Source organism: Chelonia mydas, chromosome 3 (assembly GCF_015237465.2).
Source record: "Chelonia mydas isolate rCheMyd1 chromosome 3, rCheMyd1.pri.v2, whole genome shotgun sequence".
NCBI lineage: Eukaryota > Metazoa > Chordata > Testudines > Cheloniidae > Chelonia > Chelonia mydas.
In genome coordinates this window covers 108,755,752-108,782,777 of record NC_057851.1, presented here as the reverse complement: position 1 = coordinate 108,782,777, position 27,026 = coordinate 108,755,752, and the positions used below count along the sequence as shown (strand labels likewise).

At 40.4% G+C, this 27,026-nt stretch overlaps 1 protein-coding gene and 1 long non-coding RNA gene across 5 annotated transcripts in view; one reads left to right on the top strand and one right to left on the bottom strand.

Annotated features, from left to right (window-relative positions):
* The window catches only part of SASH1 (SAM and SH3 domain containing 1), an 838,974-nt gene that overhangs the window by 270,976 nt on the left and 540,972 nt on the right, over positions 1-27,026 (bottom strand). The window lies entirely within an intron of this gene.
* On the top strand, positions 14,421-23,340 carry LOC122465080. The gene is made up of 2 exons (XR_006289647.1): positions 14,421-15,185; positions 22,445-23,340. It is a non-coding gene; the product is annotated as an uncharacterized LOC122465080 (long non-coding RNA).

Here is a 27,026-nt window from a genome sequence, read left to right as displayed (position 1 = left end):
CCTTCTTGGCAACAAGGGCACACTGTTGACTCATATCCAGCTTCTTGTCCACTGTAATCCCTAGGTCCTTTTCTGCAGAACTGATGCCTAGCCACTTGGTCCACAGCCTGTAGCCGTGCATGGGATTCTTCCTTCCTAAGTGCAGGACTCTGCACTTGTCCTTGTTGAACCTCATTAGATTTCTTTTGGCCCAATCCTCCAATTTGTCTAGGTCACTCTGGACCCTATGTCTACCCTCCAGCGTATCTAACTCTCCCCACATCTTAGTGTCATCTGCGAACTTGCTGAGGGTGCAATTAATCCCATCATCCAGATCATTAATAAAGGTGTTGAACAAAACCGGCCTCAGGACCGACCCCTGGGGCACTCCGCTTGATACTGGCTGCCAACTAGACTGAGGCAACATCTCACTACTGAGATGTTGACTCCTGCTTCCGATCAGCCCATGATAACAAGCTCTATCACCCATTTTCAAACAAGCACCTTTGCACTTCCTTCTGTATTGCCTCATATGCTTGGGAGGAGTTCCATGTAAACACCTGCAAAGCTGCCACATTATCCTCATTCAAATCCCTCCTTAAAACTCTCCTTTGCTATGATGCCTACAAAAAAACTTGAGAACATTTAGGCTACTGGTGTGCTCAAACCACTGTTTATCATGCTGACTGATATAGTCGCAGTGTTTCCTTGGACTACGGTAACCAAACAGCAAGTGCGAAAAATCAGGACAGGGGTTGCGGGGTAATAGGCACCTATATAAGACAAAGCCCTGAATATCAGGACTGTCCCTATAAAATCAGGATATTGGACGCCCTACCTTGGACTTTCCCATTTGTTTGTCAGTATCCAGCCATTCTTTTCTACATACATTGTCAATTCTTTTTGTTCTGTTTGCACAGTTCCTAGCTCAATGGGATCCTGGTCCAGGACTAAAGCTCCTATTTGCTACAATAATACAAATAATAAAATAAAAATATCAGTATGTGACAGTTATTCTGATTATATATATAATATACAGACACATGCATATATATACATAGTGACAAAGTTCCTGCTCTACCTTGGTGGGTCTTGCGCTTATTGGGGGATTTGCTCGCCTTGGAGCTTCACGGCAGCCCTCAGCTTGGCCGTATTTCTGAACCCACAGTCCAGGTCGACTCCTCCCTGTGTCTGACCAGGAGTTGGGAGGATTTGGGGGGAACCCGGGCCCACCCTCTACTCTGGGTTCCAGCCCAGGGCCCTGTGGAATGCAGCTGTCGAGAGTGCCTCCTGGAACAGCTGTGCGACAGCTACAACTCCCTGGGCTACTTCCCCATGGCCTCCTCCCAACACCTTCTTGATCCTCACCATAGGACGTTCCTCCTCGTGTCTGATAATGCGTGTACACCTCAGTCCTCCAACAGTCCGCGTGTTCACTCTCAGCTCCTAGTGCTTCTTGCTCCCAGCTCTTCACACACACATCACAAATTGAAGTGAGCTCCTTTTAAAAACCCAGGTGCCCTGATTAGCCTTCCTTAATTGATTCTAGCAGCTTCTTGATTGGCTGCAGGTGTTCTAATCAGCCTGTCGTAATTTTCTCCAGAAGGTTTCTGATTGTTCTGGAACCTTCCCTGTTACCTTACCCAGGGAAAAGGGACCTACTTAGCTTGGGGCTAATATATCTGCCTTCTATTACTCTCCTTTGGCCATCTAGCCCAACCCTGTCACAATATATATATCTGCCACAATATTGTGACTATATATATATATAGTCCTTCTTAGTTATGGTTCTCCTTTTTCCTTGTCACTTTTTTTTTAAGTTTTGCTGAGCCTATAACAACTAAATGCAATGATTTTTAAAACCTGGCACGTAGTCTATCCAGAAGCACCTGTGGTGGCTAACAAATGGATTTATGGAAAAGAAAATGCAAGAGTATACACACTCCTGACAGAAGCAGTCTTCCGTTTAGTTGTGCCACACATAAATAGTTTCAAATGGCAGGAACTAACAGTAATACCATTTAATGTTTTTTTTTCAACTTGAAGGTTATTTATATTCTTGATTTACTATTTTTAGAAAATCATAATATTTTCTTTCTATCTGAGAAGACTTTAAAGATTATGCAGCTTTATGTTTTTTATTATAGCTGTTAAGATAACCTATGCACTACCCATTAGAATACTATCACAAATTATGTTCCCACTCAGTAATACATAGACTGCATGTATGTTGCAACTTTACTAAGTTGGAACAGCAATTTCATTTACTGAGGCAGTTTTCAATACTTAATTTAAGAAAATGTGATAACATTTATTTATTACTACTAAAGGAAATATTTCCCTCTACCAGGTATGAACCCATTGCCCAATCATTATGGGGAGAGCAATATCTTTTCTGCAGGCATCTTAGCAAGTAATATGGCACAAATACATTATTTATATTGTGCCACACAGATGTTATGGTGCTGTCCAGGCATACAGATACACCAAGTCCATGCCTCAAGAAACTTACAATTATTATTAGTTTTTAAATATAAGTTAAATGGCAAACACTACAAAAGAAACTACAGACCAAGGCAGGCAAGGAATAGAAGACAGTGGGTATGTCTATACTTGGAGCTGTGGATGTGAATGGAGCTGTGGAAGCGTGAGTGGTAGGAGGGGTTAGTCACCACAAGAAGTACCAGTCCAAGGGCCTGGGCACATACTTGGGACACCTAGCCCCTCCTGCCACTCATGCTGCTGCAGCTATGTTCTATTTTTAGTCCCCTAGCTTGATAAGAATTAGTGTGGGTATGTCTCCTCAAGCTGGGAATCACCCCCCTCCCCCCTGCAACTCCAACTGTAGACAAACTCAGTGGTGGACATAGATTTCTCATGGAGCACAGATCACACATTTATTTTATGCATTTCTTGCTGGTTATGACTATTTTTGAAACTATATATATATATATATATATATATATATAAAATTTAATTGTATTTTTAGGATATATTGCAATACACATGAAGAAAATCTCTAACACTTTTTCATGGGGTTAAATCATTGCAGGAGCTGGTCATAAAGGAATTACCTTCATCCGATCAGGGAACAGAAACAATATTATGTAATTTATATGCCAATGACACCTACCCAACACAGACTGCATTTTGAAGATCAAGGGCCAGTGAATTCTGTACAGAGTGTCTACACTGGGGTTTAGTGACATTTAACTAGCCACTTTTAATTCAAACCTTTAGTTAATTTGGATTAATTTTCCTGAGTGTCCTGTGTAGACAAGCCCCAAGTATCAAATACTCACAAACTGTTTGCAATCTAGAAAGTAAAAAATAAAACAACAAACAAAATTACTAAGTCATTTAGAATAACAAGTATATTTTCAGGGATTACAATCTGTTTGTGGACATTTGGTGAGTTGATAAACAGGCTAAATTCATCAAGTAAATTATTCACTCAGCACTAATATTACAGCTTGGTTTTGCCTCCCCCTCAAGACTTTTGATTCCTAGGCTTTATTGACAAAAGTGTTCTTAAGCATATAAGAAATATTTTATACATCCTAGTTTTTCCTCTGACCTCTGCACTAATGTATAATGACAAGCATGGCAAACTCTTCAGGGAAACTTGTCTTTAAGAGACGAATTCTTCATTTACATCTAGAAACATCTTTCAGAAACATCTTTCAGAAACATCTACAGTGAAACTGATATACATTTTCTCCAATGATATAAATGCACCGTGTTTTGCTCTCATTTTAGCAAACAGTTGTGGTCTGTCAATTGTGTTCACCACTGATTATTTGGAAGGCATTACTGTCTCAGCCCACTGGCATTTCAATTTTAATCTGAGAGCCTTGTGCTGGGTGGCAGATATTTGCATAAAGGTGACAATAAGTTTATCCCCTATACCCTTGACTTACATCATAGCGTCTTAGAAAGCGTTTTTTTTTTAAATCAGCAAGACTTGATTCGCTTAGGAATTATATTTCTTGGAAAAAATGTTTTGAACCTAAAATCACTAAAATACAATTTAGCTGAAATACATTTATTTGCATACAGCTAGTGCCAAAAACTGTATTAAAATGCCAGTGTTAATTAAGTTGCATCCTTGTAGCTTGACAACGTTGAATATTAAGGAGGAAAAAGTGCAACACACACACACAACACACTTCAAGCCATACTCCAAACACACACATATTGCTTGGCAAATATTTGTTGAATATTTTTCTGACATGAATGGGTAGTAATAGTAATTTTCCCATTCACGCATACAAAAGGGCAAGACAACAAAAGCAGCTGTCAGATTAAGGACACTATTTTCCTGAATCAATTACAGTATATCTCTATAGTAGACCGCTCATTTATGTACCTGTTTTTAAATAGAAAGCTTTTGTAGCTCCCCTTATAATGAAAAAAAAACAGGAGTGAGAGAAACAATAATTCTTCCGAAGGTCAGCCAGGACATCTGGCTAGTATTCCTTGTTCTTCTCCCTCACTGATTGTCTCTGAATAAGAAATCAGCCCAAATCTATTGTTATGATCAGGGAGGAGGAAAAAATCAGTCAGTGTTGAACATGTCACTTTCACTTCTTGAAGGAATATAATTATTGCATTTAACTGACTCACTTCAGAACAAATACCCAGAGCTTTCCCAGAGCTCATCAAGCTGAAGGATGGCAGCGATGGAGAACATGAGAGCTGGCTGCTTATCTTGATTGCAGTATGCTTCACAGGTATCCATTACTCTGTCATTAATATCCTCCCCTTTTCTCTTACCATCCTAGGCAGAGCTGCTCTCTTCAAACTCTCCATGTCTGTCTGTCTGTCTAGCAGTCTGACAGTAGAAGTCACTATTTGGCCTCTGGTCCATGTGTGCCATGCATAATGATTTCAGTTGCAGATTAAATTGTTTTGAGTGTAGTTGTTTACAGGAGCTGGAATCATGAATTTGTCACTTTCTCTAGTTTTAATCTGGCCTGTCAGCATCTGGTGAAATCTTCCCACAGGACTCCAAATCCACTCTCACTCACTGATTTGAGCTGGAGAAAGATGGTTTAGGCAGCTTTCTTGTAGACATGCAGAGAATTCAGTGAAATAGCAATTCATCTCTGGGGGTTTCCAACTACCACATCTGACTAGCCTAGGGATAGAGGAAGAATGAGCAAGAAGTGGTTGCACTTTCTGAATTTAGACTCAGAAAAAATTAATGAACTCCTTTCCTCCATTTATGTCCTTTGTTTCATACAACTTTTCATGACAAAGTAACCACATTGAACTATATGCCATTCTGTATGAATGTATGAAGAAAATAAGAGTATAGTTAGTCTGGGGAGGTAGTGTAGTCCAGTGGCTAAGACAATGGACTGGGAAGGACGTTATTATACACTCTACTGTGTGACCATGGTCAATCATGTCCCCTCTCTGTGCCTCAGTTTCCTCATCTGTATAAGAAGGGATAACTATATTTACTTTCCCATTGCTCTAAGAGCTATTGATGACTAGTACAATACAAAAGCTATGTATTATTAGGGAATAGAACCTAGTTGGGGCTACAACAAGGTGAGTGCATAACTGGTTGGAAACCCATTCCCAGAGAGTAGTTATCAGTGGTTCACAGTCAAGCTGGAAAGCCACATCGAGTGGGGTCCCACAGGGATAAGTTCTAGGTCTGTTCAATATCTTCATCAATGATTTAGATAATGGCATAGAGAGTACACTTATAAAGTTCGCCGACGATACCAAGTTGGGAGGGGTTGCAAGTGAACATAAGAACATAAGAATGGCCATACTTGGTCAGACCAAAGGTCCATCAAGCCCAATATCCAGTCCTCTGACAGTGGCAGGTGCCCCAAAGGGAATGAACAGACAGGTTATCATTAAGTGATCCATGCCCTGTCACCCAATCCCAGCTTCTGGCAAACAGAGGCTAGGGACACCATTCCTGCCCATCCTGGCTAACAGCCATTGATGGACCTATCTTCCATGAATCTATCTAGCTCCCGTTTAAACCCCATTATAGTATTGGCCTTCACAACACCCTCTGGCAAGGAGTTCCAAAGGTTGACAGTGCGTTGCGTGAAAAAATACTTTCTTGTGTTTGTTTTAAACTTTCTACCTATTAATTTCATTTGGTGGCCCCTTGTTCTTGTATTATAAGAAGGAGTAAATAACACTTCCTTATTTACTTTCTCTATACCCCTCATGATTTTATAGACCTCTATCAGATCCCCCCTTAGTCGCCTCTTTTCCAAGCTGAAAAGTCCCAGTCTTATTAATCTCTCCTCATATGGAAGCCGTTCTATACCTCTAACAATTTTGTTGCCCTTTTCTGAACCTTTTCCAATTCCAATATATCTTTTTTGAGATGGGGCGACCACATCTGCATGCAGTATTCAAGGTGTGGGCGTACCATGGATTTATATAGAGGCAATATGATATTTTCTGTCTTATTATCTATCCCTTTCTTGATGTTCCCAACATTCTGTTTGCTTTTTTGAATGCCGCTGCACGAGTGGATGATTTCAGAGAACTATTCACAATGACTCCAAGATCTCTTTTTTGAGTGGTAACAGCTAATTTAGACCCCAGCATTTTATATGTATACTTAGGATTATGTTTTCCAATGTGCATTACTTTGCATTTATTAACATTAAATTTCATCTGAGATGTCGTTGCCCAGTCTCCCAGTTTTGTGAGATCCTTTTGTAGCTCTTTGCAGTCTGCCTGGGACTTAACTATCTTGAGTAGTTTTGTATCATCTGCAAATTTTGCCACCTCACTGTTTACCCCTTTTTCCAGATCGTTTATGAATATGTTAAATAGGACTGGGCCCGGTAAAGATCTCTGGAGGACACCACTATTTACCTCTCTCCATTCTGAAAACTGACCATTTATTCCTACCCTTTGTGCTTTGGAGGACAGGATTAAAATTCAAAATGATCTGGACAAACTGGAGAAATGATCTGAACTAAATAGGTTGAAATTCAGTTATGACAAATGCAAAGTACTCCACTGAAGAAGAAACAATCGGTTGCACACGTCCAAAATGGGAAATGACTGCCTAGGAAGGAGTACTGCAGAAGGGATCTGGGGGTCATAGTGGACCACAAACTAAATAGGAGTGAACAGTGTAACACTGTTGCAAAAAAAGAGAACATCATTCTGGGATGTATTAGTAGGAGTGCTGTCAGCAAAATACGAGAAGTCATTCTTCCACTCTACTCTGCGCTGATTAGGCCTCAACTGGATTATTGTGTCCAGTTAGGAGTGACACATTTCAGGAAAGATGTGGACAAATTGGAGAAAGTCTAGAGAAGAGCAACAAAAATGAGTAAAGGTCTAGAAAACATGACCTATGAAGAAAGACTGAAAAAATTGGGTTTGTTTAGTCTGGAGAAGAGAAGAATGAGAGGGGGCATGATAACAGTTTTCAAATACAGAAAAGGTTGTTACAAGGGAGATGGAGAAAAATTGTTCTCTTTAACGTCTGCGGATAGGACAAGCAACTGGCTTAAATTACAGGAAGGGTGGTTTAGGCTGGATATCAGGAAAAGCTTCCTAACTGTCAGGGTAGTGAAACACTGAATAAATTGGCTAGGGAGGTTGTGGAATCTCCATCGTCTGAGGTTTTTTAGGGGCAGGTTAGACAAACACCTGTCAGGGATGGTCCAAATAATACTCAGTCCTGCCTTGAGTGCAGGGGACTGGACTAGAAGACCTCTTGAGATCCCTTCCAGTCCTATGATTCTATGATTATCGCTGTTAGCAAATTTGCTGTCACATCATTTCAGATTGCAAAATGCTCTTTATAAACTCTTTTCCTTGCATGCATTTGTAATATGTAAAACAAAGTCTTCCATATTTAAGGACAGGCCTCATGGCATTTGTGATCTATAGGGACAATAAAATCATTGTTAAAAATTCCATAAATACTTATTTCTAAGAAATGCTTTCAAAAACTGATTTTTAGGCAGTAGATAGTAAATTATTAACTAGATGCAGTCATGTTATTTAGACCCAAATATAAATGATATTATTTTTACATTTATCACTACAGCACTGAATAATTAAAATAAAACAAAACGAGATCCTAAATGGTTCAAGAGATAACTGGCTCTGTGGATGAGGGGAAAGCAGTGGACGTGTTGTTCCTTGACTTTAGCAAAGCTTTTGACATGGTCTCCCACAGTATTCTTGCCAGCAAGTTAAAGAAGTATGGGCTGGATGAATGGACTATAAGGTGGATAGAAAGTTGGCTAGATTGTCGGGCTCAATGGGTAGTGATCAATGGCTCCATGTCTAGATGGCAGCTGGTATCAATTGGAGTGCCCCAAGGGTCAGTCCTTGGGCCGGTTTTGTTCAATATCTTCATAAATGATCTGGAGGATGGTGTGGATTGTACCCTCAGCAAGTTTGCAGATGACACTAAACTGGGAGGAGAGGTAGATACACTGGAGGGTAGGGATAGGATACAGAGGGACCTAGACAAATTAGAGGATTGGGCCAAAAGAAATCTGATGAGGTTCAACAAGGACAAGTGCAGAGTCCTGCACTTAGGACGGAAGAATCCCATGCACCACTACAGACTAGGGACCGAATGACTAGGCAGCAGTTCTGCAGAAAAGGACCTAGGGGTTACAGTGGAAGAGAAGCTGGATATGAGTCAACAGTGTGCCCTTGTTGCCAAGAAGGCCAATGGCATTTTGGGCCAATGGCATTGCCAGCAGATCGAGGGACGTGATCATTCCCCTCTATTCGACATTGATGAGGCCTCATCTGGAGAAGTGTGTCCAGTTTTGGGCCCCACACTCCAAGGAGGATGTGGAAAAATTGGAAAGAGTCCAGCGGAGGGCAACACAAATGATTAGGGGACTGGAACACATGACTTATGAGGAGAGGCTGAGGGAATTGGGATTGTTTAGTCTGCAGAAGAGAAGAAAGAGGGGGGATTTGATAGCTGCTTTCAACTACCTGAAAGGGGGTTCCAAAGAGGATGGATCTAGACTGTTCTCAGTGGTAGCGGATGACAGGACGAGGAGTAATGGTCTCAAGTTGCAGTGGGCGAGGTTTAGGTTGGATATTAGGAAAAACTTTTCACTAGGAGGGTGGTGAAACACTGGAATGCGTTACCTAGGGAGGTGGTGGAATCTCCTTCCTTAGAAGTTTTTAAGGTCAAGCTTGACAAAGCCCTGGCTGGGATGATTTAGTTGGGGATTGGTCCTGCTTTGAGCAGGGGGTTGGACTAGATGACCTCCTGAGGTCCCTTCCAACCCTGATATTCTATGATTCTATGATTGATAAAAGGATACTTATTCTCTCCTATGTTAGCCATCATCCCAAGTAGATAGTGACTGAATCCACTGCAATCCAATGGCTAGGTAAGTGAACTGAGTTGGTGTTTACTCTCTAGTTCCCTGAAGTCAGGAGCCTGCTTTTTAAATGTATTTAGGCACCAAAAGATGCAGACAGATGCTTAGTGGAGTTTTCAAAAGAGCATAGGTGAGGAGACGTTTTATCTCGTAAAATATTTTAAATAAATAAAAATCCTACTCGACCAAAAAAAAGTCCAAACTCCTCTTCATTATTTATTGAGTAAAGTGTGATATTCTAGTGTTCCTTCTATAGCCCTGTCACAAGAGGATCAATATCACTTATTCTGATGTTTGTTCAATAAAAAAAAAAAATCAACTCTACTGGCACAAGTGCAAGGGCACTAATTTAAAAATAGATTCTAGTACAGCCAGTTAAAAGATACCACTTTGAAACTCTCACAGGAATAGGAAGAAACAAATGTGAAAGAAGAAATATGTTTATACCAAACCAGAGGTAAATGAAAATTAATATTAAAATTAATGTTTGAGTCGCAAAAAAAAACCCCATTAATAACAATGATTCCATAATTTGATATGCAAAACTCTGATTGCAGCCTTCTGCTATGTACTAACAGTCACTGAGAAGTTGGGCACTTTCCCAACATCACACTAATTGTCACCTGTGGAATGGAAATCTCACACTTTATTTTCAGCCTGCACAGCCTGGTGCCAGAACGTCTGACAAATATAATACAAAAGAAAGAAAATGTGGATGGAGTTTTACAAATAGACTTTTCCAAGGCAAGGATAGTGAAAATACCTTTTAATTCAACTTACTGGACCTAGTAGAGGTCATTCAGGATCTAGCCTTGGCATGTGTAAATTAGTTAAAAAAACAAGCAGGGTATATAGAGCTTATTGGGTTAGGGAACGCAGACATGTCAGCAGCTAAACATACTACAGACACTTCTAAATAACAGTTGCATTTTAGGCTATGTAAAATAGGCAAAGTGAGTCATTGACTATATTTTTATTATTGGAGAGTGATAAGCAAAGTATAAAAATCTGTACTAATAACTTTTTCTAAATCTTTCCATACTCCCACATCTTTTGCTCTCCAGGAGATTTTTGAAATCCTTCACCTTTCCACTCCTATGTTGGGGTTTTCATTCATTGTGTGATTTACTAACCCACCCTTGATTCTTGAACATTGTTGGTTTGGGATGACCTGGTGGAATACAGTCAACAGCTCAATGCACTACTATGCGTGGATCAGAGTTCAAGTGTTTTACTGCTCACTCCAATGCCAGCAGAAGTGCTTAAGAGGCAGTTTGTTCTGTCATTTTGCGGGGAGGTTGTGGTGGGTGGTATCACAATTTTTGGACATTGTAAGTACAATGTTGCAAGATGCTCCCCAAAAATCACTTCAGGTCTAGAGCGGCACTTCAAGAACCAATACATTTGTAGCATTTTAGTAAGTGGAAAATAGTATCGTTGCCCTCTATGTTAACAAAGATTTCCAGTTGCTTGTTTGGGAAATTTAAGCATCACACTCCTGGATGATATTCAGATCTCATAACTAAGATGTGGTAGCAATTCCAGCAGCCCGATCCAGATAGCAGTCTTTCTCCAATTCAGTCAGTCAGATTACATTACCAGAGAGCTCTAGTTTATAATTTCTAACTATATTTAGCTACATACATGGTATAATCCATATTACCCCACAACAGCAAGTCTATTGATTAACAATTTATTGCTGAAAAAAAGTGTGAGAGACTTAACTGTTAAACAAATAAGTAACACACAGAGAGTATTCTATCCACATAAGTCCGCTTGGTAGCAGGCTTCCCCATAACCAATAACCCTGATATCATTATGACCCCGACCTTCAAGCTTGGAGGCAAAACTCACAACATGCTACATTTACACAGGAAACAGGGTGTTAAATTTAGAAGTGGAGAGTAATAGAAGGGTTGGAAGACCCAAAACCAGATGGATGGCTATCATACAAAAGGATTTGAATAGCTGAGGGGTTTTTGAGGAACTGCTTTAAGACAGACTGGAATGGAGGAGGAGGACTCAAAAAGCCAATCCCTCACTGATAGAAAACATATAGATTAGCACTTATCACTCTTTCACAAAAGGAAGCTCTCTTTCCAAATAATACCCAGTAAGATTGCTAAAAAAGCTTAAAAGAAATAGACTCAGTTTTTAGTGATGTATTGGTATCCGTAACAATGACGTATGAAACTTCTCAAAATGTTTCCCCATTTAACAATGATCTACAGATTGTAGGTGAACAAACTGCTGTCAGCACATTTCCTTTGTTTCCATAAGCAGAGGGAGGCTGGGAAAGGCTCACTGGTGTATTTCTGAATCCGTTCGCTGCAGCTCTATTATCTCTGGAAGTTGCTTTAACACCTTTCTCATGTGCCAGTCCAAAGCACCACCGTCTGTTGCACAGCCTGTAAGTTCTAGGAACCACAGTGTTTTCTGCATTGCCTAAAATATCATGAATACATTCCCACAATAATAGAACAAGCACAGTAGATATTTTGGCCTCTGCTGGTAGCCTGTTATGCCTCGCTAGCTCCTTTTGCTTCTGCTTATGTACTGGGTTAAACTGAATACCCAGTTTACCACATTATTCTACATAAGACAACTTAAAACAAGCTCTCCCACAAAATGACTTGTGCAGAGGGGCCAAATCCATTTTTGGAGAAGGCAGAGTTATATTTTTAATTATGTTCTGTGGACCAGAGAATACATTTAGAACTACACATACTAATCTTGTCAACCTATCTTACGTCAGCATACAGCCTCTGTATTTATTAAATTACTTGTGTGTGTGCACACTTGGCTCCTTATGTCAGTGGTGTGTGTCCTCACAAGTAACGCCTTATCAATTGTATTGTCAGTGGGAGTGTAAGCATTGTAGGATGGCTTGTGGAGTGTCTACACTGATACTGTGTCGACCTAATTACATCGACCGTGACTCTACACTGCTCAAGGAGGTGGTGTTACTAAATTGGCATAGAGAAGCACTTATGTTCACAGGACCCATATTTAAGTGAAGATATGTCAATAGGGCCTATTGGCTAGTTGTTTGACACCTTTGTGCTAGCATATCTTCTGGGACCACTTGTTCTCTCCTATCTTTACTTCCTTTCCACCTCATATTACTTAAGGGAGGAGAGAACTTACCATGTCAGAAGTCAAAGTCCATGAAGATACACTATTTTCGCATCCGATGAAGTGAGCTGTAGCTCACGAAAGCTTATGCGCAAATAAATTAGTTAGTCTCTAAGGTGCCACTAGTACTCCTTTTCTTTTTACTAGAAATACAGACGCTCGAGAAAACTATCATGCAATCTACATCATGCAGTCTTACCATGCAATATGATTAAAGTTACAGGAAAGATGTTATAATTTATTATTTGATAAAAAAGTTTGGGATGAGGTAAATAAAGACTATTGCTACAGGAAAGGAGTACTTGTGGCACCTTAGAGACTAACAAATTTATTTGAGCATAAGCTTTCATGAGCTACAGTTCAATTAATCGGCTGCTACTCTGAAACCTATTGCTACAGGGTAATACAAATAATGAATTAGTAATAATAATAATGATAAGGCAGATGCACAGGGGGCAGAGTTAAGGATGCATGATTGTAGTGGGGTGGTTACCCGCTCCAGCCCTGAAAGGGCTTAAAGCAGCCCGGAAAAAGGCTGCCCTGGGGAGCCAATTGCTAGGCTGATTGGGGAAGCAGCCTCAGCTGGGGCCATGCCCCAATCAGGCCACAGCTGGCCTATAAAGGGACTGCTAGGCAGGAGCTAGGTGAGAGTCTCTCTCTAGCTATAGAGGGAGAAGGGCCTGGCTGCCCGGGAACTGAGCAAGGTCCCCGAGTAGAGCAGTGCTGGGGAGCTTCTGCCTGGAAAAGCCCCAGGCTGTGGCCTTGCCAAAGGCCAAGTAGGTACTAAGGTTGCAAAGGGGCAGCCCAAGCGTAGGCAAAGGCAGCCGGTTCAACTCCCCCCATTGCCAGTGATGAATGGCTTGTACACTGCAGTCTGCCCCAGTGAGCGGGGGCTAGATGGTGATTGGCAGTAGCCATAGACTGAGGTGAGGTGGGGATAGAGAGTTGAGGGTTCTCCAGGGTGGGGAGACCCAGAACTGTGGGGTTACTATGGAGGGCAGAATCCTGGCGTAGAGGGGCACCAGGGTCTGGGAGAGACACAGGGGCCAGCGGAAGGCGAGACATCAGCCTGCAGAGGGTGCTCTGGGCTCGGTGAGCTAATTCCCAGGATGACCAGCAGGAGGTGCCGCGCAGGGGTGAGTTGTTGCCATGCTATGATGATCAATGACAATTTTGGCCCATGCTCATTACTGAGTGTACAGTTGTGCACTCTTAACATTGCATTAATTATTTTTCCCATTTATAATGGCAAAGAACTGTTATTTAATAAATATAAATTGCCAACACAACATGTGCATTTCCAAAGAGAAAATACAATCACAAAATTCTAAAAAATTAAATTTAAATAAAGATTTTAACAATGTCTGCTATCACACTTATATGAGGAATGCAAATTGTTCATATGTTATAACATAACAGAGGGGGAAAAACCCATTAGTTTTGTTGCTGGTTTAAATAAAAATTACACAGATTTTTGTTCTGTTAAATAAATGCTGGTTTCTGTAAATTATTATCCAGTCAGGTGACCTTCATAATGTAATTAACTGCCCAAATGCTTGCGGTAATGACAGGTGATGCCTTAGCAAACTGAAAACCACAAGACATTAACATTTTTTTTATTAGTAAGGGCGTATCTCAACCTACAAATTAGCCCTGTCGGGAGCTTGTGACATAACACTGTAATATTCTTCCAAGGTTATAACACAACTTGAGTTTGCCAGCAGAGAAAGGACCAAACAACCACTTACCCATGCTACTGAATCGTTTTACAGCTCTTTCAAAGATGAATATTTAATCACAAAAGAAACTCAACACAAGGCTCTTTTGAAAAAAGAAATTCTGTGTGTTCATATTAATGACCTATACTGTCTGATTCTTGTTTTAAATTTGGTAGCATATCTGGATCCAAAATTGACACATTTTATCTGAATAGAAATTAGTTACCTTAAATTCAGCTCAGCTTTACTTTTAAAATAGTTGGAATTACTATTGTGAGCATGATCCCTCCCTTGGTAGATTTGTCTTTGCAGACAGGTCCACTGAATCCCTTCTCCCATGAAACCACACAAGAGCGAGATTGTCAGAAATTAACAATATTTTCAGGGCGGTTACAGCCAAAATAATAGTATGAAAATGAATAACCACAAAACCATTCCACCTAATAAGTCTTTTCATTTGCATCCTTGGCTGCCACACTTCTTGTCTGAAGGTGCAGGATTACAGAAATATGTAATACTTTTTTCTGTCACATTGAACCCAGCTTTCAACTACAAGCTTAAAAAGCTAATCCTCACCCCCATCTAATTATAGTATAGGTATTGCTGCTGTCACTGACTTTTTATTTCCTAGTTGTAATTTTTAATCTTCCTGTGAAATAGCTTTAACAGTAGGTCCCCATCTTCCAAGCATTTACACACAAAGACAGAAGAATTGCTCACATCAGTCAAAGTTACTCATTTACTTGTGGGATCAGGGCTCTCTAGTTTGGATGTATTTTTAATTTAGGAAAGCTACTGAACTGATATAATTTGGGGTAGCATCTTTGAAGGTTTGCAGTCCTCATTAGGAATAAGTGAACTTTTGTGTGTGTGGGTTTTTTGTTCTTTTTTTTTAAAGAAAACTAAGTTTGTATACTACTTTAAGTCTGGCCCTGATCCTGAATGAGCTTCATACAGGTGGTTTACAGGATTGAGATCTTTGTTTGTAAGTATCTTTTTTTTGCCTCAACTCTACATCTACATAGTCTGTAATTAGTAAACAATCACTTTTTTAATGTTCTTTGGGAAATGCATTGGCTACCTTTCAAGCCTTTATGTATCCTCATCATGATCTTTTCTGTAATTAAGTTTAAGATCATAAACAATTTCCTTAAAATCTGTATCTCCACATCTTTCTATCCTTGTTCCAGAACATTAAATTACATTTAGTAATACCTTCATTGTGTCCCAGGAAGCACCTGACTTAGTGAAGATCAAAGTCTTATTTTTCTTCTATGTAAATAATAAGAGCTCACAGTAGTTCAGCATTTATTTGGACATTCTCAAACAGCATTTCAATGGGTATTGGTTTTAAATAGCTATTCACTTCCTTTCATACTCATGCCAAATACAAATGGCCAACAGGTCAGCCATTGTGTGCTTAAGAACACCGGTGGACATTTAATAAGCTGGAATGTTACCAGAGAAAGGCAGAGAGGAGCCCAGTTTCATCAAGTGGTGGGCACCCCAAGAAGAGAAACATGTAAATATGGTTTTAAGAACACAATTTCAGGTACCAATGATGTTGGACTCAAGATTTTGGAATAAGTCTTTAATCCTGGATACTCTTTAAAACGTCAATTTACTTTTTAAGGACTGGCATTTCTGAAAAACACTGAACGCTTTTGGTTTTTTTCAAAAAAACCCCCATCTCTTGAGCATTATCATTGTCTTCATCCAGTATAAACTCAATTCCTAAAGTGGGATCTGAATCCATACATTTTCAACAGAGGGTGGAGTCTTCAAAATTAGGTCCTCAGTTCAGCAGTCTATCCCTATTCAGCAAAACGTTTGAGCACAGGCTTGATTTAGAGCATGTGCTTAATTCCCATTGAAGTCAACGGGATTAAGTATATGCTTAGCTGCTTTGCTAAATGGGAACATACAGAAATAACACCGTATTAGAAATTTTGAGGCTATGAATGCATACGTTATGCAAAAACATGAAATGTAGTTTAAAATATTTATAATGAATTTCATAATCGATATCGTTTACATGCAAGCAAAATCCTTGTATCAACTGTTTTGTGAACCAGTTAGAGCATTGTACGTTACTGTTGTCTGGAGAACCTGCTTTCCTTTTAAAATTAAACAAGCTTTCAGAACCATGTGTATCTTGATAGACTTAAATCAAGTTGTGGCTGGCCTACAAACACCAAAAGCTAGAAAACACAAAGAGCTTATATAACCATCTCTTGTCTCATTGGTCTTAATCACCATAAAAAGTACATATGTTGGAAAGAGGCAGGACTTCAAGAACAAACACTGACATTACTAAACAAATAAAAGCCATTAAAAAGAAGATATAATCTTTGTTAGTATTCCCCTACATTACTGCCAAAATTATGATTAAGGATAAAATTTGTCATGGAGGTCACGGATTCTGTGGCTTTCAGAGACACAAGTGTCACTTTCTGCTTCAGCTCAGCCCAGGGCAGCAGGGCTGGAGCTACCAGCCAGCAGGTGCCCCAGAGCTCCAAGCCGCTGAGGGTGGTGGTGGGGCCCCGGCACTCTCCTCCATCACAGGCAGTGGAGGCTCTGGAGCTCTGAGCTGCCAGGCTTGTGGCAAGGGCCCTGGAGTTGTCAGCCATGGTGGCAGCAGGTGCTGGATCCCCACTTCCCCCTCCTGCAGTGGGGCTCTGGCTCTCATCCCCCCCACCCCCCCCACAAGGGGTTTGGGCTTCAGTCATCCACCCATCAGCCCTCCCCCTGCCCCTTATTTTTAGTAAAAGTCAGACAGGTCACAGGCTTCTGTGAATTTTTGTTTACGAAAAATAACCGTGACATAATATTAACCTTACTTCTGATGCTAGTTCACACAGGATAAATGAATGACAATTAAATTATCTGTTTTGTTCTGCCTTAGGGTGATATGGGTAAGAAGCATTTGTCACCATGAATAAAACACAACATATTTTTTAAAAATAATTAAATTTAAAACAATACTTACCTTTCACCTGCATTGGCATTTCTGAGTTTACTGTTGGTGAGAGAAAGCTACCTGAGAAACTGCAAATGATTGTCCAAGCTCCCTTTATAATTTAACATTGACAAATAGAACCAATTCTTAAACCAATAATTATTTATACACCTGAGAGAATCACAGCAAACATCACTTTTTATCAAGATGGCAACTTTCCAGGACTAGGTTCACTTAAATTTAAAACCAAAACCAATCCCATTCATTCAGATGACCAAATGATTTTTGCCTTCTAAACAAGTGCTGAGCAAAATGGGTCCCCTTTTTGATTAGAACAGGCTAATCATATCTTTATTTCCTTCATTTCTGAATACAGAAAGCTATTTTGTGTAGACTGTGTACTCTGTCAATCTAAACTATCAAATATTTGATAGTGTTACAATTTTTTTATTGTACTTGGTCATGTATGTAATGTGAGTTTGTGAAAAGTTCTCAAATCTAAAGTTATTTAGGAACACTGTATGTCAATAGCAGGTCAGACCACTGGTCCAGTAGCCTGTTTGACAGTGGCTAGTACTGCATACTTCAGAGAGCTGCAAGAAACCCTATAGTAAACAATTTTAGGGGGGGGGGAAAGCTTGTTGGGAAAGCTTCCTAGCCCCTGCTACTTAGAAGCTGGCTTAGGCCATGAAACATGACTGTTTATATATTCCTTCAATTTTTTATTTTTACTGTTGTATCTTTGGATATTCTCATTATCCATCTGAATGTCATTCTTTTTGGAAACTTTTTAAAATTAGAGCGCAAAAGAGGGAGAGAGTGCAGTATACTTTTCACCTTGATGTATTCACACAACTCCCTTGAAGGCTGTACAATAAGATAAATTTAGGTACCTAATAGTGCAAGCCAACAGACAGGGCTGCTAAGAGGATGGGAAAGTATTGTCCAACCTTCACAAAGTACAGTAACTTTGATCCTTCTGCCTGTAAAGCTCTTAACTTTCTGCTGGATAATGAAAGAAACACAGCTGCAATATCATAACAGATTTGAGGCAACACTTTTATAACAATCTGACGAATTATTGCTTCCTAACATTCCCTGATTTAATATTTATATTGATGTTCTTGTTTTGTACTCAGTGGGATGCAACATTTAATGCTGCTGTAATTCATCAAGGATTAATGTTGACCTGTTTCAAATCTTGAAAACAGAAATATTTCTGATAGTTTTTGCCACCTGGTCTCTCTCTGACCCCAGAGTTATTTATTATTCTATATTTGTACTACACTGTGTCATAGACAGGTTTGGGCTCCCCCTCATGGCTCCCGACCAGAGTGGTGTGAGGGAAATCCAATTCTGTGTGTCCCCAGGTGTTTTGTGTTTCCCTGGATCTCAGCAGGCTGCAGCACTGGTTCCTCCCTTGGCCCCTCTGGCACATTTCCTGGGGCACGAACTCTGTCTGCTATCCCTTCATGGAAATAGAGCCTTTCAGCTCACCTGCTTTTGGCTCCCAGGACCAATGTTACCCCCAAGATACTCCAAGAGTTTAAATACATCCTCTGCCAGAGACAGGACTACAAGCTTAACTTCAGTACTTGGAAAGATAATGGAGCAAATAATTACGCAATTTGCAAACACCTTAGAAAATAATAATGTGATAAGTAACAGTCAGCATGGATTTGTCAAGAACAAATCATGTCAAGCCAACCTAATAGCTATCTTTGACAGGGTAACAAGCCTTGTGAATGGGGGGGGAATGGTAGATGTGGTATATCTTGACTTTAGTAAGGCTTTGATAACTATCTTGTATGACCATCTCATAAACAAACCAGCGAAACCCAACCTATATGGAGCTACTATAAGGTGGTGCATAACTGGTTGGAAAACCATTCCCAGGGAGTAGTTATCAGTGGCTCACAGTCAAGCTGGAAGGACATATCAAGTGGGGTCCTGCAGGGATCAGTTCTGGGTCCAGTTCTGCTCAATATCTTCATTAATGAATTATATAATGACAGAGAGTACACTTATAAAGTTTGCAGACAATACCAAACTGGGAGGGGTTGCAGGTGCTTTGGAGGACAGGATTAAAATTCAAAATGATCTGGACAAACTGGAGAAATGATCTGAAGTAAATAGGATGAAATTCAATAAGGAAAAATGCAAAGTACTCCACTTAGGAGGGAACAATCAGTTGCGTACATTCAAAATGGGAAATGACTGCCTAGGAAGGAGTACTGCAGAAAGGGATCTGGGGGTCATAGTGGACCACAAACTAAATAGGAGTGAACAGTAACACCGTTGCAAAAAAAAAAAGAGAACATCATTCTGGGATGTATTAGCAGGAGTGTTGTCAGCAAGACATGAGAAGTAATTCTTCTGCTCTACTCCGCACTGGTTAGGCCTCAACTGGAGTACTGTATCCAGTTCTGGACACTACATTTCAGGAAAGATGTGGACAAATTGGAGAGTCTAGAGAAGAGCAACAAAAACGAGTAAAGGTCTAGAAAACATGACCTATGAAGGAAGATGGGGGGTGGGGGGCGGAAATGGGTTTGTTTAGGCTGGAAAAGAGAAGACTGAGAGGGCACATGATAACTGTTTTCAAATACAGAAAAGGTTGTTACAAGGAGGAGGGAGAAAAATTGTTCTCTTTAACCTCTGAGGCTAGGACAAGAAGCAAGGGGCTTAAATTGCAGCAAGGGCAGTTTAGGTTAGATATTAGGAAAAACTTCCTAATTGCCCGGGTAGTTAAGCACTGGAATAAATTGACTAGGGAGGTTATGGTATCTCCATCATTGGTGATTTTTTTAAGAGCAGGTTAGACAAACACCTGTTTGAAAGAGTCTAGATAATACTCAGTCCTGCCTTGAGTGCAGGGACTGGATTAGAAGACCTCTTGATGTCCCTTGCAGTCCTATGATGCGATGTGAACCTTCTAGGTTACAGTTTAACTCAGGAGCACACAACAGTTGTGAAGGATGTAATACACACAGACACTTTGACAGATTCTAACACCATTGCTCTTTTATACATAACAGATAAACCACAAGTGAATACAGATCATATAGAACACAACAAACAATCTAAACATAATGACCCTCACTAGCTTACCCTTCTTTTGGGAGTCCTTCAATGAATATCTGTGTTCTGGAAGATAGGCAGGGTCTCCTGCCTCAAAACTTACACATGCTGGTTTGCTTTTCCCTTCTGAAGTCTTTTTCCCCAGCTTGCCTTCCTTTGTCCTTGAGCATTCTGACCCATTCCTTCCTCCTGCCCAGATTTCCTGTGTCATGGCCAATGTAGGCATTGCAACTCTGTGGGTCTATTTATATATCCCTGTACCTGGCTTTCACTTTTCTGTGTTTTGCTAACTTTCCACTGCTCCAAAAACCCCTACCCTCGAAACTAATATGTGGTCAAAGCAATCATTAAATGTATATGCCTATAGATAGTGCCTATATGCATGACCCCATTATGTGAGGTGTTTTAAAAATATATAATCAATAGAACTCGTTGACATTTTTTGACTCAGAATTTTCCCAGCAAAAATACGCGTTTGCTCAAAATTGAATTTTTGGTGGATTTCATTAAAACTTTTCAATGGATAAGTTCTAAACAAAATGTTTTGTTTCAATCCAAAATGTCAACGTCTTTCATTTCTGCATTTCCAAATACATTTTTTTGAACTTCTTGTTCTGTGAAAATTTTTGATCTTTCATCCTATTTTAGGATGAAAACAATTGTTGAAATATTGGAATAGCCTGTGCAATGAAAATTGTTTCCTGCACAGCTCTACTTATCAGTAATACAGGCATACTTTAAGACTAGCTGTGTGCGCAATTAGTAAATATAGAGTATTTTGTTTGTGTTTTTTTTGTTAATGGAAACAAGCAGATCAGTAGTAGTCTCAGCTACCCACCTGCCTAGAGATCATCAGCTGAAAGTGTTCTGTAAACATCATAGCAGAAGTCCTCTTTCCAATTGTGTAGGAAAGAGCTCTTCCCTAAGCTCCCATACCTAGTTAAAACTCTCACTATTTTTCAGTCTTTGACATAACAGAGAATATTTTCTCCATCCAGCTTCATTTAAACTATTTTTTCTGAGTAAATCCAATAAACTAAGTAGCCATTTAGTTAAAAACCTCACAGGGTCAGAGCCCTCAATTCCTGCAGGAACTTTTACAGTTCTTAACATTGCTTCAGCTCTAGTTTTCTAGACCATTGATTTTCTTCAAGGCAGTTTGAAACTGCTCCTCTGGTGCCATTTGTGTTATAATCCATTGTGTGGAGAGTATCTTCTAGGTCTGATACACACCATTCCACACCAGAATGTGTCTCTGATAGTTCATTAGAGATGGTTTCTATTGCAGAGAGAACTGCATCAATTTTGATTTTGTTTTATTTAACTTATTTTTTTCTCCCAGTGAGACAGAGCCTAATGTTGTAATTCTCTGAAGTCTGTTGAAAGGCCTGGAGGGGAAAAGTGGCATTATCTGTTATCTCTGTAGTCCTACAGCCAACTGTAGTCTCTCAGTCTCATCGGTACAAAACTGGGCACTTCAGTTAGAGATCACACAAATATTTTCTGTCATTTCAGGATGTGTGGGTATGCATCCATTAACCCCAAATCTCAGAACAAAAAACCAAAACTATAGTTTCACCTGGGCTTTTTGAGCAAAACCATGAATTTTCATGATTTAAATGCAATATCATAATTCAGCCCAGGTTCACTCTAAAACGCGTTAAAAACCTTGGTCTGCATATAGATTTTTTTAATAAAATCCTAAAACAGGAAGTTGATTTAAGTTGATGTGGTGGTAAAAACATTTCAAATATATCTAATCTAGTGCTGGGCTCCAAGCACCCCTATCTCCAGGGAAATTTAGTTGCAAATCCTGTTTGTAGATCTTTAGAGGCTGCATCTACACAGCAAAAATAGGACCCATTATTCACCACCTTGGCAACCCATGTAGGTAGCAACAATGGAAGCTGTAGTGTTGTCCAGAATCTACTATGTTTACACCCCAGTCCTGTCTACACATCAGTTACAACCAGTGATGCAGTAAGTGATGAGTTACAGACTCTATTTTTGCCAGTGTAGATGAGACTACAGCAGAAAGCTTGAAAAGAGTCGGTTGAATGTTAGTACTATATTTTTATTTTCCTAAATTACAGAAAAAAGCCAATAGACTAGGTCTAAAGATATGCTTTTAAGCCTATGACAGAGCAACTGGTCTTATGCATTTCTTAATTTTGAATATTCATAGTTTATTTATTCCTTCATAGACTCACTAGAAGAGGAGAATGCTGGAAAGCTCCAAAGCTTTCTGCACATCTGTGTGGCCACGTGTAGATTTACTCTGAAGCACTACGTTGCAAACATCCCTGAAACACATACAGCAAGCAGTAGCATCAAATTAGAAGGCAAAAAATATCAAGAAAGCAGAACAATTAATCTACCTGGGGAGCACCCATATTCACCAATGGAGACCTCAAGAAGGAAGTGACATAAAGAATAGGAAAGGCATCCACAGCATTTACTAAACTCAACAATGTATAGAAATTAAAGTTAAACAGCATCAGAACAAAACTGAGAATTTTCAATTCAAATGTAATCTCAGTGCTAGCACATGGCTGTGAGAGCTGGAGAGCTATTAAAACATTAGATGGAAAACTAGATGCCTTCAAAAATACATGCTTACAGAAGATTTGGGGAATAGCTTGTAAAGATTTTGTCACCAAAGAAGAGATCTGAGAAATCAGCAATGAGCAGCTTGCTTCCATCAAAATCCAAAGGAAGTATTGGACATATTTGGGGCATGTACTCCAGATATCAATACACATGCTTCTACATGAAGCTGCCAAGTGGAAAACGATTGGTGTGAGGAAACAAGAGCACCCAACAGAGACGTTAAGAAGAACACTTAACAGGGAGGGTAGAACAGTCGATCTCAATGCCCTAGAGCAAACAGAAGCAGCAGCAAATTACAATGAGGAATGGAAGACTGGTTTCCACCCTGTGCACCAACTTTGCCTTGGGAAAGACGTAGAATTAAGTTACTGAAATTTACTGCCCATTATTTCTTCCATATATTGAGTATATTGCATTTAAATGAGACAATGAGTTAACATCTCTGTTACACAAAGAGAAGGCTGATAAATATTAATGAGATTTTCTTCTTCATGTATTTTATGAATTTTTATGTACTCTCTCATGTAGGGGCATCATGCAATTTTCAAATAAATTATCACACAGATGCCATTTCAACCTTGAATGCCCATTTCACACATGGGCCCCTACTGAGGGAAAGCACAAAACACATTCACTTGGCTGGGAAGTACAACTCTGACTACTCAGAGGCCTCTCTTCGACTCAGATAAGAGATTCTCTTGCATGCTTAGGGAACACTTTCAAATTGAATTATTTCTCCATACAAATAACCTTTCACCTAGCAGTGGAGTGATTCCTCAGTAAATTGCCTTTAGACATTCACACTAACCTCTTCATGTTAGGTGAGAGTCACCTCTAGGCAGAAGTCCAGCACAAGTTCTATCAAATAAAACTTATGTTTTATTTCACAGGCTTACGTGGGATTTCAGTGGTGAATCGATCTTGTGCTCGGCTCTGCTCAGAGGTAAAATTCACCCACCCTACTTGTAACATTACACTCCATATTCTTTATGAAAATATGCTTATGATATAGATATGACACAACTGAGATGTACTTTATGCAAGATGGCTCACATAAGATATCATTGGAAAGGCTGATTTACTGAATGTGATTATTCAATTTGTATGTATCATTTCTGTATCTAAAGTTAGGAATATGGACTGTGTACCAACTACAACTGGGTATGTACTGGGAAGACACCCACCAGATGAGAGGCCATCGGATTTGATGGCCATTGGGAAGGCACAACAAGACACTGAAGATACTAATCTCCCTCCCTCCTGGGAGGCATCGTGGGATGTAACTGTGACACTACTAGATCAGGTGGTCTGGTCACCTGATACTAAACATTATCTTGGACTCCTTGTAACTTTTCACTAACAGGGAAGGGGGGGAGTCATGTTTGGGAAACAAATGATTCCCACCTTATGTAAATCTTATCTAAGGATGGGGAGGAAGGCAAAGGGGACTCTCCTTTATGCCTACCCAAGAAGAAAGACTGCTGAAAGTACCTGAAGGGACAAAGACACCAGCCTGAAGGGAAAGGCAGGGGTGAGTCCAGACTGAGACAGGGGTCTAGTCTGTAAGAAAAATAACTGGAACTCTGAGCTACAGAAACTCTACATTCCTGCCTAAATTCAACATTTAGGGTGAGAAATTACATTTCATAACCTGTTTCTTTAGTGAATCAAGTTTAGTTTGCATGTTTTGTTTTTATTTGCTTAGTAATCTGATTTGTTTTGTTTGCTATCTCTTTAACCACTTAAAATTCACTTTTTTGTAGTTAATAAACTTATTGTTTATAATATAACCCTGTTTGTGCAATTCATAATGGGGGGCAGGGGTAAGAAGCTGTGCATACCTTCCTCTGCATTGAGGGAGAAGGCAGATTTCATAATTTGGGGACTGCACTCCAAAGGAGGTGGACACCTGAGTGCTGGGGCACGTCCCTTAAGTTGAGTCTTCCCAGAGCTGATCTCTGCGTCTGTCATTCTGTAGTTGGGTGTGGCCCTGCTTGTGTGTGTGCTGGAGGAGGCTTAATAGCCTGGCTCAGCAAGACAGGTAAAAAGCGTGCCCAGGTGGGCTCAGCGGTATCTCAGCACATCAGGTGGCATCTTAAAATAGGGAAACCCATCACACTTCTAAAATACAGAATTATTCTTTCCCTTCTCTCTTCTGTATCGTATTCCACTCAGTCCTAGAAGATGGATAGAATAGCCCTTTCTTTCCCAAACACAGTCAGTGCACCTTTGACAATAGACTAGGTTGGTCAGGAACCTGAATCCCAATCTATTTTTATGGGGAAGGTAGATAGGATGAACCTCATCTTGCTCCATCTTGCACTGAAAGGGATGTGTACAGTGGTGGCTCTCTCACCAGCACAAGACCAGAGCCACACCCAAGTACATTTCAGGCCCTGGCAGCAGCTGAGCCACAAATCTGGGTTTTTGTAGCCCTTACATGGCTGTTCGTAAGAGCCTTGGTGGGTGGCAGGGGAGGGCTGAGGGAGTGGTCTAGACTTATAAACCTGCTGATGGTTTCTTTCTCTTCAGAACCAGGGTGTAAAAGCCCAGGGTTTGTAGGGTTGTCCTAGTGTCCTTAAGTGAGTGTAGCGACTCATCTGTCTCTTCAGTGAATAGATTAGGCTTATCAAAGGGCAGATCCTTGATGATATCCTGCACTTCCCTAGGGAGCCCTGAAGAGTGAATCTAGGACTCTCGCCTCATGACTATAGCTCACTTGGCAAAAAAACTTAGCTACCAATTTGCCTTCATCAGGGAAGACTTGGAATTGAGCCATGTCCTCCTTGTCCTTGAATTCCAGAAAGCTGGAATTCGTGAAATTTTATTTTGCTCACAGGGTCTGGTAATTAGCAATTCTGAATTGAAGGCTGGTCAATGAAAATACCTTTCTTTCTAGAACGTCAAAGCATTTAAGTGCCCTTGTCTGATGGAGTTGCTTTGGGGTGATGCAGTCTGGTACTTTCTGTGGCTGCCTGCACAATGAAGGAATTGGGCACTGAGTGGGTAAATAACTCTGCCCCATTAGCCAGAAAAAATATTTTCCAGCCCTTTTTACTGTGGGGGCACAGCAGCCTGGAATATACCATGCTGCCTTGCCAGGTTTCATAATGGCCTCATTTACTGGCAGAGCCACCCTGCTAGGGCCAGAGGGCTGTAGAACATCCAGGAGACTATTTTGCATGTCATTGGTATCATCAAGAGAGCTCTCGAGCTCAGTTGCTACCCTCTTCAACAGCTCCCGGTGTTGCCTGTGGTCATCAGGCAGAGATGGGGATGATAGAGCAACTGCCTTATCTGCTGAGGAGGATGACACAGCTGTTTAAACCATTGCTAACATTGGATCAACTCAATTTCCTCCTCTGTGTACTGTGGTGGGCCTGGGCAGTACTACCCAGGGGAAGAGGGTGGGTGTGATTCTTATTCTGATCCACAGCATCAAGGTACAGACTCTATGGGTTCCAGTACGGACTGTGTGAAGGGTCTATTTGTTGGGGAAGTTCCCAGTGCACTGGGTTCCAATGGTCCCCTGGGAATCCATGTCTGGGAAGAGAGCACCTCCAAGACCTTGAAGAGGTTTTGTTCAGACTGTTCTCTCTTGGAGGGGGTGAAGGTTTGTCCAGAATATCCGACTCATCTGACAAAAAGGTAGATTCAGTTTTCCCCAGTGGTGCTGTTGGAACCAGGGGAAGCATGTTCCAGCTTGTGGATGGGATGGGGAGAGATCCTTTACCATCGAGCTGGTTTCTTCTTGTTTCAGAATGTCCCATAAGAGGATTGGACAAAAGAGAAGAATAAATTGCAGATAGGGTAAGGCAAAAATGTCCTCCGGTGAGGTAAAGGTTTGTCCCAGAGTTTGAGGAGTCCTGGAGTTTGGGACCAATGAATCTGGTGCATCTGAGAAGACAGTGCTTGGTGGATTATTCCTGGAGTATGTCAGTACCATCTAATATAAGTCCAACATAAAACTTGCAGCTGGAGCTGGCAGATGCAAACTTTTGGCCTCTGAGTTGGTGTTGGGTCCAGACCCATTACCAACGGATCCTTCCTCCTTTGCACCTTCCATTCTCAATCAAAAGATTTGTGCAAACCTAATTCTTTGGGAGCATGCACAAGAGAGTTCACCCGACTTGGACCAAAACAGGGAGAGGTTTTTTTTGTTTTGTTCTTTAAGAG